The sequence below is a fragment of the Anolis sagrei genome, chromosome 2 (assembly GCF_037176765.1).
Source record: "Anolis sagrei isolate rAnoSag1 chromosome 2, rAnoSag1.mat, whole genome shotgun sequence".
Classification (NCBI taxonomy): domain Eukaryota; kingdom Metazoa; phylum Chordata; class Lepidosauria; order Squamata; family Dactyloidae; genus Anolis; species Anolis sagrei.
The window spans coordinates 91717753-91732908 of NC_090022.1; the positions used below are offsets into that span (position 1 = coordinate 91717753).

At 41.3% G+C, this 15156-nt stretch overlaps 1 protein-coding gene across 5 annotated transcripts in view; it reads right to left on the reverse strand.

Moving 5' to 3' along the window:
* Positions 1-15156, reverse strand: part of JADE2 (jade family PHD finger 2) — a 192634-nt gene that overhangs the window by 59559 nt on the left and 117919 nt on the right. The window lies entirely within an intron of this gene.

Consider the following 15156-nt stretch of genomic DNA (forward strand, 5'->3'; position numbering starts at 1 on the left):
CCAGCCAAAGCTAAGCTAATAATAAAGCATGACAGTATCAACATCCACAGCTTGCAAATCATCTATTATCTGAATCTTCAACAAGAAGGTTTAAGTGTCAGTAAAAATGTGGAAAACAGATCTGTTTAAAAGATAGTTAAAAAGAACTTCAGATCTGACCCCAATTATACAGAATGGGTCTGTGGCATGTGTGTCAATGCAGCTTCTGTATGAGGAATTTTTAAAAATAAAATGTTCTATGTCTAAAATGATAATGGGACTGACAATGGACTGACCTGGATTATGACTTGAACTTGCATGATTTCAATAGGTAACACAACCAATTAAAATCACACAAGTTCAAGTCATAATCCAGGTCAGTCCATTGTCAGTCCCATTACATTTGATATTTTAGCTATTGTTTTAAATGTAAATTGTTATTATAATTGTCTTTGTTTGGGCATCCAATGGTTGCCGATTGTGAGGCTGCCCTGAGTCCTCCTCCGGGGGTGAAAAGAATGGGATACAAATATATGAAATAGCAATAATAATAATAATAATAATAATAATAGCAATAATAATTATAATGCTGTATGATTTTCTTTATTCTTGAAAATGTCCCCAACGTTTTGTGGTCTTTTTCTTTCCTTGTCACTTTGAAAGCCAAAACGGCGTGGTCTGATTACTTTTATGCATGCCTTACCTTGCATTTTATACTCATTATACCAGATTTCTCAGTGACAACAGCTAACAACATGATCCTGTCAGCGCCTGATCCACAGCAGGAATCATTACCTTGATATTATACCAAATAAGCTTTATTAGTAGTAGCAGCTTCTAGCTGCCATCTCTGTTCCATTCACAGTATTAGCAATGATTAGCACTGGCTTAACCTGTCATCTTTTTTGTGCCATAATGCACATGCTGTTTATTTTAAAAATACTTTTGTTTTTTGCAAGTTTTATTATTTTGGATGCTGACAATGAGAGAACGAAGTATTTAAAGAAAACAAACCACTACAAATAATGAAATCACTAGTAATAATGATTAGAAATTGGAAAAAACCCTAATATTACCTCAAGCGATCCTCATCCTCATTCAATGTCTCCTTTTTGCATTTTTTTCAGGAACACCAATACTTTCAATGCAAATGCTCATGCATCCAGCATTTACTCTTGAGCATCACAGCTCCAGATTTACTTTTAAAACACTAAGGAAGCAGGGCATCTCAGAGGGATGCTTTGGGAAGTGCTGTATTTGCTGGGAATCCTGCTGCTGGCTGTTATATGTTGCTATGGGTATTTGCATGACATTTCCCCCAATGAAGTTTAAATCCATGAATAAATGATGACAATGAAAAAGAAAACACAACAGGTGACCACAATTAAATCAAAAAGACACAATTACCTATCTGAACTTCAAGAGCGATGCAGATTATCTCCTTCATAACCAGAAGCATGTAAATTCCTTTCAGCAACCGTTCTCATCTTATGTGAACGATAATGATATTGATAATTGTGGTAAAGGATAATTGCAGGGCTATATTTAAGACTGGTGCATTGCATTCATTCTGAGAAATTTAGAGCTTAAGCTTGTCTGTGGTGACTCATCCGCTCTAAACCACTAGCCTGGATTCAAATCCCAAACTGCCATCTTTCCTCCAATTTCTTCCCCTCCCAATAATTTCCCTGGGAATGCAGCAGGATCCCCAGGGGCATTTCATCTCCAGGAATGGTGCCAGGGTGTTCAGAGCAGCCAAGCCGCTACTTGACAGCAAGTTTCCCTACTCCAACAACATAAACTAAAAGTAACACAAGGGAGGAACAGCTCCCGAGGCAACTTATCTTAAGATAAGACAATCTGTTCTATCAACGCCTGTAGAATTGTATAGAGGGACCCCCCCCTTCACATATTCACAATAAAGAGATGATATGTGTAAATGGGGATGGTATTTGGCATATCTCATATAGATACAGGACAATAGCTCTTGCAATCCCCTGCCAATGTAATGGGCTTCAAGCCCAGGCTGCGGCACACATGGAGTATCTCTTTCTCTCCTTTTTCAGTAAGATCATGACATTAATTATGATTTTATGGTTAAAGAAATTCAGTGGGGAGAAACTGCTGACTTCAAGTGAACCCCCTTTCTGTGGTCAAAAGTTTCCTTCCTTCTATGTCTTCTAGTTATTATTCCCAGCTCTCCTCACACAATCCCACAAGTATTTGGACCTCAATATCCAGCCCTTTTCTTCTCCATGTTCTTTGTTCTTCACTCCTTTCCCCCTCCATCCTCACCTCTTGCCAAGAACATTTAAAGTATTTCAAAATCCTAAAAGGGATCGTGGCTGTGTGTGGTATTAAACAAAAGATGGAGATAGACTGTTGCAACTGTGAAATTAGAAGGGGGCACATGTGATCTGTACAATTCATCGGGATAGCAGCAGTATGTCAATTTTCTTGGTGAAGAATTTGGATTTGGCTCAGAAGACACACAGTTCTGTCTACTAGGTCTGTGGACACTTAGGCAACCTATGAGATTCTCAAGGAGCTGTCTCTTTTCATGATGCCTGCCTTTGCCTGACAAGTTTAGGCAAGGATCCGCGTTGGCATCTCACATGTCTGTGTCAGTCTGGGATTCAGCCAGCTAGACAAGACAGTTCCCTACTAGGGCTTTTTTCAAATGCTAGAATTATTAGGCCAGAACATGCAGAGAAATCTGACAGTACCGGTTTTATTGCTGGCAAACCTGATGGATGACAACGGGATACTTTTGAAAATCAAATTTGGTAGAATAGTATCTCATGGTGTTTGTAGTCGTGCCGACTATTGCCTTTTTTTTTTTAAAGGCTCAGCTAGTAATCTGCTATATAGCAACTCTCATGCCTCTGCTCCTAAATATAGTTACTGGCTTGAATTGGAGGCGGCAGCAGCAGAAGCACAAAAGGACAATTACTGTCCAGTCTCAGTTTCAAGATCAGCACCTTTTAGGGTGGCCTCATCCTGAACAGAGGAAAGTGACTGCTAACAACAACAACAACAACAACAAAAATAAGCCATTCTTTCTGACCAAGACAGAAGTCCTTTCAGAAAAAAAACAAGTTAGCAAATTAACCATTTTATAATATAAGCGATCAAGACAAATTCTGAAAACAAACACTACACAATGCTGGATCTATGGCACCTATGTCTTATTCCTGGGGTTCAACATCAGAGGGCAGTAACACATAAGAGTATCATTTGTCTATACCTAAGGAGAAGGTATAGAAAAAGGTCTCATTCACCACACATAATTATAGTGCTGATTCCACTTCAAACCACCACAATTCAACCCTATGGCACCCTGAGATTTGTACCTCAATAAACTACAAATTCCAGGATTCTGTAGGATGTAGCCACGGTGGTTAAAGTGGTATCAAAGTGCAATAGTTGTACAGTGTGGAAGAGAGCTCATACTGGGGCAGCATGATGGGGAATGTGTTTGAGTTAAACTCCTAAAGATCTTTGACAGCATGGAAAATTATTTGGTGTGCATACTAACATCTTCCTTCTCTTGCAGCAGTGCTCCAAGCAGAGGTGTGTACAGGAGTGGGAATCTTTTCAACCAAGAAATAATTTCAGGTTAGCACAAAATAATAAACCGACCTGAGTCCCTCGTTGAGGTGAGAAGGCCGGTATAGAAAACGTCTAAATAAATAAAAAATATATATATTATCTTTTCTCATCTGCAAGCCAGATCCTGGCTTCTCTAACCAATTGTTGTTAAAACCAGCATTATCTTAGGGCCAGTGTTGTGTCTGCTCCTGGAAGCCCACCCATTTTCTTCCATGAAGAAGGACAATGTGAAGGTGACGTGAGAAGGTGAAGAGAGATCTTTCAAGGGAAATGTAATACCAACTATGTTAATTGCAGAGTTGACAAAAGGAATGGAAGAGTGCCTATTTCATTCTAAGTGGAAACAAACTTCTCATACTTGCAACTGGATCCTACCCTACACCTTCTGTTACAGTCTATTCCCCCTGACTAGGGAGGTTGTAAATTTTTCATTGTTAGTGATACTACCCGCTGAATCCACAAGAAAGAGAACACAACTAATGAAAAACTGCTCCCATCTCCTAGCTTCATGACGGTTGAAAGCAAAGAGCTGGGTGCCACTGAACTTTTCATCAGTTCAGTGCGTGCAAGAATTATACACAATGACTGCATGAATGGCGACATACCCACCAATTGTGGCTTGCTGGTTCTATGCCATAACTCTCGGTGTCTCTCTTTTACACATATAGAAACATACACACTTGCAGTCCATTTATGTGTAATTACATTAGTCCTGTAATTAGTTTGCCAAGCTCCACTCACAAGTACCCCAGAGCCTATTCAAGTGACAAATGTACTTGATGGGTACAAAGCGATTAATGACTTATGAATTACTAAACGACGAGGCCTGAGGGTAAAGTTCTTTTCCCATTTATGCTCCATTTAACTTCCTCAGAATCATATAAAGTTATTGCCATTCATAAAGACATTCCCCACCCCTCAATATTTTTCAACAAAGGGCAGAACTGCTGCCTTCTGACAGTGGAGACTCTGGATCTGTTTCAGCCACCAAGTGCATTTTGCTTCAGCCAGGAGCCTTCCTTTAGCAAGAAAGTGGTGTTTTTATACTGATGATATCCAGTACTTTTCATGCTAAAACTTATATACAAGTGGCTGTGAAAAGGTCTCTCAAAATATAACTGGATTTACTGGAAAAGATATGAGCTAATAATCCCAGGCACAGTGCTAAAGGGATGTGTAATTGAATTATTACTAATATCTGAGCAATTCCACTAAATAGCAAGCCCGGCATTCCCTGGGAAAGCTGCAGTCCCCCTACTGGAAGCCAGTCATTATTTTATAAAGGAAAGGATACAAGACTAATAGAAATAACTGCTGTTTGGTTCAAGCTAGTTAAGGTTGCCAACTTTTTAAAGGTGTGCCTCCTATGCTTTTAACAGCAAAATGAAAGTAACAGAGTGGGCAATGCTTCTCCCATTGCTTTTATGCTGAGGGATGGCTGCTTTATTAAATACAGGTTGGACATCCCTTATGCAGAATTCTGAAACGCTGCAAAATTGTTCACATAGGTGGTTGAGACACCTTTGCTTTCTAATAGTTCAATGCACATAAAACTTTGTTTCATGCTCAAAATTATTAAAAATACTTCACGAAATTACCTTCAGGCTATGCATATAAGATATATATGAAACATGAGTGAATTGTGTGTTTAGACTTCTTTCTGTCCCATCTCCAAGGTAGCTCACAATGCACATACTCCAAATACATGATATTCCAAAATGTTTAAATATCACAAATCTAAAACACTTTTGATTCCAAGCCTTTGGACAAGGAACACTCAACTTTTATCTCCTTGACATGCTGCATATAAAGGTGAAGAACTCCTAGAACAGTAGTTCTCAACCTGCAGGTCCCCAGATGTTTTGGTCTTCAACTCTCAGAAATATTAACAGCTGGTAAACTGGCTGTGATTTCTGGGAGTTGTAGGCCAAAACACCTGGGGACCCAAAGGTTGAGAACCACTGTCCTAGAATGAAAAGTTTGCCACTCTTGTGTTTGTTGGAGAGAACATGGGCAAGACTGAAAGGCAAAGAATCAAACCAAAACCTAACAAAGGTCTAAGCAAAACAGGCATGTACAAACAAAAGCTTGTACTTAACATTTTATTTTACAGGTTGGTTGGTTTTATGTATTGAATAGCCCACCACCTTTCAGTGTTTCTACTTCTAAGCCTTGCTAGGAGTGGGAAGATCTACTTTGTAAGCTCTTAGTTGAATAAAGTTTCAAGCAACTGTCCACGTGATACTGATGGTTTCTTTCCAGTGGAAAAGAGTATGTGATCCCAGTTTCAGTCCAGACTTCAAATGTGCAGTCCAAGGTGCTGAACCCAACCCCCAAAATAGATTCAGCAGCTTAGAAAACTCCTTGCAGACAAAAAGAAAATCTGGCTGAATGGTTTATCAGCCTCACTGCCCTAGAAGTCACTAGCTGAAATGGGCAAACATAACACTCCCATTCATTTTAGTCACACTTTTCTTACTTCAACCACCTCTCAATAGCTGGACTGCCTGATGAAGGAGCTGGACTTGGCACACTGATCACCTTGCTAGCAAGAGGATTAGCACTTCCCTATTACACTTTTTCCAACTTTTTAAGAGCTTTGATAACAAACTGCTTAATAAGCCAGGGAGGAATATTAACAGATGAGCCACCTTGTGCAATAACTGAGACTTATTTCCAACTAAACTGCGCTTCAGCTGAAATCAATTTACTGAAACCAGAACTCCTTCCACCCCACCGAGTATATTGGAGAGGATGATAAAATTGCTCATGAGCAACAATTTTAAGACCACTGACTGTGCCATTAGTTGAGTCATAATGTATAAATTGGATTGTTTCTTCCACTGTGTGTATGTGTACATACGTCATGGCTTGATATATATTTCAGTAATGTTGCTATTACCCTATGCATGTATAAAAGGGATTTCTTCCCATTTGTTTCCTTTTTCTTTTATTGTACTTGGCAACTCAATACAATACAATAGCTCACAAATAGGTGTGCAGCTATTTTTCTTTAGAAGAATAGCATGAGTAATATTCAGATTAAAGTCAGAATTTCCTTTGTAGTAAACTTTACTCTTACTTTTAACACTCTCTCTGTCTATCATTTAAAACAATCCTGTTTAGAATCCACATAGATTGATTTCTCTAAATCTGAGAGTATGTTCTACCTCACAGGGATTATGTGAAATGGAACATGAAATATGCTATCAAAGCAATATTGACAAAGATACCAACTCTTTTCAAAGCTTTCAAAAAGTCTTAAGATACTGTTCCTTATGAACTGGACATTGTGGATTTGGGGAAAGTTTTTCCTGACTGTTTAACATGAAACAATGATACCTCGCAAAAACTTCTGAACCATAAATCCTGAATGAAATGTAATGAAGATAAGGTCAAGCTCCACCAGACCCTCACAACACTCTCACTTATTACCAATTTTGCACCATCCTCTGCTGAGCATGATAGTAGACCAGTCATTGTTCCAGAATAGGTGTGTGTGTGTCTATGAAATGAAATGTTCATGCATCACCCCCAGCATCATAACTGTATCCCTACATACCTCTTTCAACCTTCTCTTCAGCAAGGCCATGGAGCAGGAGTTTTACCAGCCTGGCTACTACATCTTTGACCAGAAAGCTAGTTAAAGCTACAGATAGTTCACTGGTACCAAGATGACCTGGGTTTATGGTAGAAGAGGACAAAACCAGAACACAAACACCAGGGTTTTACTGGCAGACTATGTTGGTGTAACTATGCCAGGGAAAAGGCTGTAAAAGTAGGAAGGCACTGGGGGAAGTAACTAGTTAAAACCTGCAAATTTGTTCTGTCTTCCTTTGTAGCACCATAGAAAAAATAAAGCCATTACCACAATGCACCAACAGGATTTCAGCCTAAAACAGAGGTGGGCAAAATGAAGCTTCCTTTGAAGCATCCCAAAATTGTAAGAAAGCCACTATGGCAATTTTCCATGATCTAAACCACCCCAAATGATTCAATGTGGCTCCAAAATAATACAGTCCCTGCAACCCTCCCTAAACTTTATTTTATATATTACTACCAAGATTGGCCAATTCAAAGTGACGAGATTCCACTCTTGGGGCCCATTTACACTTTGTAATTAGAGCACTATTATTCTACTTTTACTGCCATGGCTCCATCCTATGGAATTTGGGGGGTTTGCATTTTAGGGAGAGACATTAAGAATTCTCAGCCAGAGCACTTTAATAGCTCCTCAGACTGCAAACTGTAATCTGTGGAATCTGCAGTATAGAACTATGGCTGTTAGGAGTAACACTAAAACTGTATAGTGGAATAATAACACTAAAACTAGTCTGAATGGCCCTTTGGTCATGTAAGTAAGGCGCACCAGAGAGCGCAGGATCTGAAAATAGTCTTCAGTCCTTCCACAATTGCCCACTCCTGTCTGAAACCCTCAAATCACAAATATAAGATTTCTTGTGCAGCGTGAGATTAATTAAGGGTAAGCAGAGGGATGTAAATGGTTGTAAACCTTGTTAAGGATCAGAATGAGTTAAGAAGCAGGATCTTGCATGCCAGTCATAAACAAATGAATACATAAACTACTATCTCCCAGTTGTGCTTTAGCTATCTTTTCCTGCATGGCAGAATATTGAACTAATGGTTTTTGTGGGTCTTCCCAACTCTATGATTCTGTATTAACCCTGTTCCAACAAAGGTTGGGGTCAATATGAGCTTCTAAACCGAAATCATGGGCAAAATGTTTCTATGTCAGTGGCAAATAATTCCAGCATCCTGGAAGGTTTACCCTGGCTAGGCAAGTCCAAGTTCTTCCTTACCCTAAAATAAGTGGTGAAAACTTTGTCAGATTTGTGTAAGTGTCCACATATAAATACACAGAGCTATTTCTCTTTATATCTATAAAATTTGCTTCCAACTAGAATGAGAGTCAGATTCCTATTAGATCAGTCTAATTTGTCAATTAGTGCCAAGATAATTATTTAGATGTAGATGGAATACTTTCTTTCTCCCTCTATTTGCTTTTATTATATTATTGCTTCCTATATTATGGAAGTGGGGAGACAACCATTCTTTGTTCTTCATTGCATACCTAGAGGGATGTTTTGAGATGCTCAGATAATTCAAGTGAGAGTCTACAGAAACCCTTCTCTATAAATGAAACAAAAGACAATGAGCACCTGAGCCAGAAGTGTGCTGTGGAGCTTCCAAATACTTCACTATGAACATATCCTGCTAATGCACTTAAAAGGTTTACAGGAACCAATTATCACCCTTTATGCCACCCACCAACATCAATTATTGCTAAAATTTAAGCTAATGGCAGAATGTTTCCAGGAGCCACTTTACAATCGTTGCTCTCTCTCCTTCTCACTCTGCAATCAAGCATTGCTTGCTCTCACCAACCTGTTCTGGGGAAGTTCTGATTAAGGCCCATTTCACAATACACGTTTACAGTGCTATCATGCCACTTTTCCCAGCATCAAACAGAAACCTGGAGCTTAAGAAGGAGCACTTAGCATTCTCTGCCAGAGAGCTCTGGTGGGTCATCAAACTGCAAGTCCCAGTATTCTACCTGATGCAGCCATGGCTGTTAAAGTGACCCCAAGCTGCTTTAACTGTGCAAAGTTAAAAGTGTCTTAAGAGGCTGCCCACTTTCAAGTTACAGATCAGAGACAAATGTGTAGCTGGCTCCACCTTTGATGGGGTGCTGAGAAAGGGTCATCATTTCCACCTCATACAGCCCTTTTCCTAGGAGCTAAGCGGGCAATGGGGAAAGCAGTGGAGTACAGGATAGTGATAACGGCATGAGCTGCAGCCCTGACAGGGGCCATTGCTAAACTTCAGGTATCTGGAAGGAATTGGAACATTCCCCTCTTTTGTCCCCTGTAGCTACTCAGCTAATCCAATGGAGGAGGCAAAGGGGCTTTCAGACATTTTCTCTAATCGGCCCCTATCGAATTCTTTTTTTTTTTTAGAACTGATGAAGTTTTATACTGAAGTCTCCCTATATCATCCTCCTCTTAGAGCAGAGCAGCAAGGGGAACCCATTCTTAGAGGGTTCACAAATTGGCTAGATCAGGAGAATTGAAGGAGGGGTTAAAATGGTAACTCCACTGCTACAACAACTTATGTGCCTCTGGTGGTGGTGACAGAATACTGGGACTTGCAGTTTGATGACCCACCAGAGCTCTCTGGCAGAGAATGCTAAGTGCTCCTTCTTGCGTGTTTTTGTTTCTTTAAGGATACCTGCAACTCAACTCAGTTCAAAGGGTGTTGATGGTGATGGGTCCTGGTTTGACCCCAGCATCTGCTCATTCATTACTTTGGCAGCCATTGGGTGAGAAGGTAATACTCGATAAAATGGGACAAGAGGGGCATCACAGGTGGATTGATTCAGTCAAGGGCATCATGGCTGCTGTGAGTTTGCAAGATATGAGTAGGGCAGTTGAACACTGGGGCTCTTGGAGATCTCTCATTAATAGGGTTGCTATGGACAGAAGCCATTATAATGCCAAATAAAAAGAAGAAACCACCAAGTGATGGCAGCAAAAGTATCCAAGAGTACATTTTAATTCTCCGAGACAGTTTCTAATAGTTTAGGTAAATGATAAAGTAAAATAAACAAATTTGTGGGGAGGGGGGAGCACAGGGAGGATTGTATTGAAACTATTAAATAACTTTTTGTGTACAGTTCTACAAACCTATTTGCTTCTTAAGAAAACAAGACTTCTTACTGTACCAAGAGTAGTACTGTACAGTCCACTTTGATTACAATTAAAAAAAATTAAATTATTACTTTTTACTTTTCTATGAAAGGCAACTTGACCTTTAATGCCTTAAAGTTCAAAGTGCTGGTTACAATCTCTATATTTATTTATCATGTCAGGGACACTACACTATAACACTAAAATACTATAACACTATATAGTTAGTATAAACTATTATATAGTCCTAGTTGAGGGTGCCTGAGCTTTCAGATCTGCAGGGAAGGGCTAACTTTTGGTCCCACTATCATCACTGGGATGTTTTGTTTTGTGTGTGTGTGTGTGTGTGTGTGTGTGTCAGGAGCAACTTGAGAAACTGCAAGTCGCTTCTGGTGTGAGAGAATTGGCCATCTGCAAGGAGCTGGAGCTGACAGAGGGAGTTCATCCACATTCTCCCCAGATTCGAACCTCCTACCTGTTGGTCTTCAGTCCTGCCGGCACAAGGGTTTAACCGATTGCACCACCAGGGATGTTTGGTGAGGATATGAGAGAGAACGAGAGAGAGAGAGAGCACCTTCTCAGTGGTTTCTCTTAAGCTGTGGGATTCTTTTCCATGGGAGACCTGCTTGCCTTCCTCCCTGTTGTCTTTCCACCAGCAAGTAAAGACCTTTAGATTTGGGGAGACATTTCATTTTTATTATATTGTGGCATGTGGAGGTTTTAATGAGGGGGTGGACTTGTGTTTGTATTTTAGTGTGTTTTCAAAATGAGTTTTAATTTTTTTTTAACTTTAGGTTTCTGAGAGGAAGACTTGTGCAATACTGTTTCAACTAGAAAGATGCCCTAATTTTAATTTGTTTAAATAGTTTTTTTCTATGTATAGGTTTTAAATGTTGCTTTTATGTAATTTCTTTAAAATGTTTTATTTTTAATTGTGTTGTATTCTACTTTGAGAACCACAAATTACTTAAATAATGTGACATTTTAATAAACAGAATTAGCTGTATTGCTTGATATCACACCCTAGACTTTAGCGGAATGACCCCAAAGACAAACAAAAGCAACCATCATATAATAAAAATTATATAACAGCATAAAACCAATATGAACAATACTTTGTGCACTGTACGGAGAGTCAAAACCAAATAGTTTTGACCTCTTGATGAGCTTCTTTAAGGTTCAGACTAAAATACAGAGTGACTTCAATGGCATGCAATTCACCAGTTGCTACTAACAGATGCATTTTGTTCTTAGGCTATTTTAATAAGTGTCTGTTAAGTGCCTGTACCATCAAAAGGGTAATAATTAACAGATTTTTCAGAACAACTGGATTCTGACCAATTCCTTCTGACGAAGTTGCCCTGCAGAGAGCACTCTGTGGATGCTGGATTCTGATACAACATTCTCCACTTGCATGCTTCAGTGTTCCCATGGAGGCAAGTATTACCCTGGAAGAGACCTTGGGTGTCTCTATTTAGAAAGCTCTTATTAGGATCGATTGTTTGAGTGCATTTACCTACTTCATGCTGTGAACATAACAACATAGCCTGTGGCTGCCTACATTAAAAGAAACAATTGTATTTCTGATATTACACATGTTCTGCAAAAAGCAAGAAAATATTAAGAAAAGGCCAATGAATTAAATCTGGTGTAACCAAGGGGGCGGCTTCAAAGAGGCAACGGTGAAAAACTATGTGGGATCTAGCTCTCCAATCTGTTTCCAAGGTTCCTGCAGCTGCTCGTTCATATCTAATTCCTATGATTGACTGCGTCTTCCATTAAAAACTGTTAACACACTGTTAAGTGACAGAGGGTTTTACTGGGTTTTCTGTTCATGCATCTGATTACTTCCACAATAAGCTTATTATCCTTAAATGAGAACAAAAAGTGCAGCCTCCAGTTGAATAATTTTTGGAAAACACAATAGTTGTTAATGGGGGAAAAGGCCTTACAAATTGATTAAAGCAAAGATGGAGAGCTTTTCAGGGATGGGGTCAGGTTAACATTTGGGTGGGGGCATGGAGATGACACCAAGGTTATAGCCACATTCCTGTCATCACTGGGCAAGCAAGAACTTCTCCAGCTGAGATTTCAACAGGAGGTTTGTCATTACCTTTGTAGTCTCCTCTAAAAGGAAGAGAAATGAAGTATTTGAGGTGGTACTTTTAAAAATGGGAGGAATTCTAAGGACAAAAAGTGTTTCTGTGTTCAAGTGCTTGCCTGCTAGCTGTTTACTTCTTTGCCCATTTGGGCAGATGGAGTTAACAGTCATATCCAAGAACCAGCCAAGAACATGTGGCTCCCGACTACCTACTTACTTAGGCGATGCCTCGTTGTCCGAGCAGGATAGTCTTCCAAGATCAGTGTACTGGCGGTGGGTCCGTAGGTGACTGTGGAGCCCTATTTTTGATCTGCGTCTTCTCCCGCATTGAGGGCATTGGTTTCCAGGTGGAAGGCGGTCTTGGTCAGGGTTGGCTTGACGTGCCTTCTTCTTGGCACATTTCTCTCTTTTGCCCTCCATTTATGCCTCTTCAAATTCTGCAGCACTGCTGGTCACAGCAGACCTCCAGCTGGAGCGCTCAAGGGCCAGGGCTTCCCAGTTCTCAATGTCTATGCCAGAGTTTTTAAGGTTGGCTTTGAGCCCATCTTTAAATCTCCTTTCCTGTCCACAAACATTCCATTTTCCATTCTTGACTTCGGAGTAGAGCAGTTGCTTTGGGAGACGGTGGTCGGGTATCCGGACAATGTGGCTGGTCCAGCGGAGTTGATGGCGGAGGACCATTGCTTCAATGCTGGTGGTCTTTGCTTCTTCCAGCACGCTGACATTTGTCTGCATGTCTACCCAAGAGATTTGCAGGATTTTTCAGAGGACGACATCAACTACCTAGATCAGTCACAGTCTGGTTTCAGGCCTGGTCACGGCACCGAGACAGCCTTGGTCACCTTGGTGGATGACCTCCGTAGAGAGCTGGACAGGGGGAGTGTGACTCTGTTGGTTCTCTTGGACATCTCAGCGGCTTTCGATACCATCGATCATGGTATCCTTCTGGGTCGTCTCTCTGGGATGGGTCTTGGGGGCACGGTTCTGTCGTGGCTTCGGTCCTTCCTGGAGGGTTGATCCCAGTTGGTGAAGCTGGGAGACGCCTGCTCGGACCCCTGGCCCTTGACCTGTGGGGTCCCGCAAGGCTCTATTCTGTCTCCCATGCTCTTTAACATCTACATGAACCTGCTGGGAGAGGTCATCCGGAGTTTTGGAGTTAGGTGCCACCTCTATGCAGATGACACACAACTCTACTACTCATTTCCACCCAATTCCAAGGAGGCCTCTTGGGTGCTGGACGAGTGCCTGGCCGCTGTGTCTATCTGGATGAGGAGGAACAAGCTGAATATCAATCCCGACAAGACAGAGGTCCTCCTGGTCAATCGTAAACCAGATCGGGGTATAGGGTAGCAACCTGTGTTGGACGGGGTTGCACTCCCCCTGAAGCCACAGGTCCGCAGTTTGGGAGTCCTCTTGGATTAATCGCTTACGCTTGAGGCTCAGGCGTCGGCGGTGTCCGGGAGGGCTTTTGCACAACTGAGACTTGTGCACCAGCTGCGACCGTACCTCGCGAAGGCTGATCTGGCTGGGGTGGTCCATGCCTTGGTCACCTCTAGATTGGATTACTGCAATGCGCTCTACGTCAGGCTGCCCTTGAAAACGGCTCGGAAATTCCAACTGGTCCAACGGGCAGCAGCCAGGATGTTAACCGGGGCTCATTACAGAGAGAGGTCAACCCTCCTGTTTAAGGAGCTTCACTGGCTGCCATTTATTTTCCGAGCCCAATTTAAGGTGCAGGTGCTTACCTACAAAGCCCTGAACGGTTTGGGACCACCCTACCTGCGTGACCGCATCTCCGTCTACGAACCCACACGTGCACTTCGGTCATCTGGAGAGGCCCTGCTCGTGATCCCGCCTGTGTCGCAAGCGCACTTGGTGGGGACGCGAGACAGGGCCTTTTCTGTGGCGGCCTCCCGACTTTGGAACGTCCTCCCAAAAGATCTCAGACAGGCCCCTACATTGGCAGTCTTCAGAAAGAATTTGAAAACCTGGCTGTTCCGATGTGCCTTTTCATATTAGGAACCTCCAATACTAAGCCCTAGAAGCACTTTAGTAGAACCAAAATCACTGCACACCGCACACTGCACTTACTTTATAATCCTACATTCCTTCCGCCACATCAGCACTTTTAGCCCTGTACCCACTACTATGGCCAGCCCAGTTTTAATACTGTCTGTTATATTGTTACTGTTTATTGTTTACTTTGCTTAACTGTTTTTAATTTGCTTTATGTATTGCTTTGTTGTATTGTGTTCTGAGGCTTCGGCCTGTGTAAGCCGCATCGAATCCTTCGGGAGATGCTAGCGGGGTACAAATAAAGTTATAATAATAATAATAATAATAATAATAATAGCTTACTTCTTCCAAACTAGACAGTGCTGCAGGCTCATCCCTGGTTTGTTGTTGTGGGATTTGTGAGAGAACCTCTTTGGCCATGTTGGAGCTGCGATTCAGGAGGCTTTGGTAGTGTTCTTTCCAATGTAGTGCAATTGATTTTTTGTTCTTCGGAAGTTTGGTTCCATCAATAACTGACTCCATGGTTGGCTTTCTATATTGATGGTATAGTTGTCACTACCGGATAGTGTGAAGGTGAGCAACTGCAAGAACCGCTTTATAGACTGCACCCAAACCATTTTATAGACTTCACACCACCACAAGAAACCCAAATATCTGTTTTTCTCTGCATTCAATCTCAAAATGGAGACTGAAAGTAATGCCATGTTCTTTTCCTTCAAGAGGGACTACACAGGTAAAGAG